Below are 1,619 nucleotides of genomic sequence, written 5' to 3' on the forward strand. Positions count from 1 at the left end.
AGCATAATCATGTATGCACACAACATAAAACCTTATAATATATACCATGGAAAAACTAAAACAATTAGAAATTAACTAAACCATAACCAGAGTGGAAGTTTTTAACACACTTCTATTAGAAACTGCTAGATGAAGTAAACAATGGTTGAACAATCTATGAAATATTGGTTCAACATGATAAAAAATTTGGCATAAGAGATACAGATATAGAGGTCTGCATCCAGTTAAAATGGACAATATATACTCCTTTAAAGAACATATAAAACATTAAGAAAATGGTCATATATTAGGACATAATCTTAAAACAAGTTTTTATTGTTAAAAGCAATTAAGTGAAAAATTAAATGAAATGTTTAATACTTGAAAACTAAAGCCTGCACTACTAAAGGATTCATGGGTAGTTTCATGGTGAAAGTGACCAGATACTTAGAACTGGATGTACATAGTGGAACCACACACTGTGATGCTTGGAGGTGAGTTTATAGCCTTATGTTCACATTAAGAAAATAAAGACTTGGGGCCTCGGAGGCCGCCAGCTGCTTCAGGATGAAGCTGAACATCTCTTTCCCAGCCACTGGCTGCGAGAAACTCACTGAAGTGGATGATGAACGCAAACTTCGTACCTGTTATGAGAAGCGCTATGGCCGCAGAAGCTGCTGCTGCCGCTCTGAGAGAATGGAAGGGTTATGGGGTTCGAATCAGTAGTGGGTATGACAGACACGATTTCCCCATGAAGCAGGGTGTCTTGACACATGGCCACGTCCGCCTGCTGCTGAGTAAAGGGCACTCCTGTTATAGAGCAAGGAGAACTGGAGAGAGAAAACGCAAATCTCTTCGGGGTTGCATTGTGGATGCCAATCTCAGTGTTCTCAACTTGGGCATTGTAAAAAAAGGGGAGAAAGATATTCCTGGTCTCGCTGATACCCCTGTGCCTCAGCGCCTGGGGCCCCAAAGAGCTGGCAGAATCCGCAAACTTTTCAATCTCTCTAAAGAAGATGATGTCCGCCAATATGTTATGAGAAAGCCCCTAAACAAAGAAGGTAAGAAACTAGGACTAAGACACCCTAGAGGTGAACAAAATCGAAGATAATTCTTTGGGGACAATAATTTTTCAAGACAGAAAAAAGAATAAAGTATAAAGTTGAGGTAACACTAAACAATGTAGGGAATGAAAATAGGAGCAGTAGTGATTTTAAAAATTACTAGTAAATACTATGAATAATTTTATGCCAAACATGTTACTATAGTAGTCCCCACTTACCTGCAGTTTTGCTTGTACAGGTTCAGTTATCGATGGTCAACCACAGTTTAAAAAGGTTACATTTCCCCAATCACCGACATCATCTGTTCCTGATACTCAACCATTGACATCATGGTGGTTCCATAATCCAGGATCACCAGAATCAGATGATCCTCTTTCTGACGTGTCGTCAGAAGGTCAATAGTAGCCTAACACTACGTCACAAGGCCTCCATCATTCCCCTCACTTATTCTCATCACAGTAGGCATTTTATCATCTCACATCATCACAATAAGAAGGGTGAGTACAGTATGATTCAATGTTTTGAGAGAGAGAGAGAGAGAGACTACATTCATGGAACTTGAACAAATAAGTAAGA

The 1,619-nt window shown here is 39.3% G+C and overlaps 1 pseudogene; it reads left to right on the top strand.

Annotated features, from left to right (window-relative positions):
- Positions 1 to 546: 546 nt before the first annotated feature.
- Positions 547 to 1,090, top strand: LOC129150951 (40S ribosomal protein S6-like; annotated as a pseudogene).
- Positions 1,091 to 1,619: the final 529 nt, after the last annotated feature.

Source organism: Eptesicus fuscus, chromosome 12, assembly GCF_027574615.1.
Source record: "Eptesicus fuscus isolate TK198812 chromosome 12, DD_ASM_mEF_20220401, whole genome shotgun sequence".
Lineage (NCBI taxonomy): Eukaryota > Metazoa > Chordata > Mammalia > Chiroptera > Vespertilionidae > Eptesicus > Eptesicus fuscus.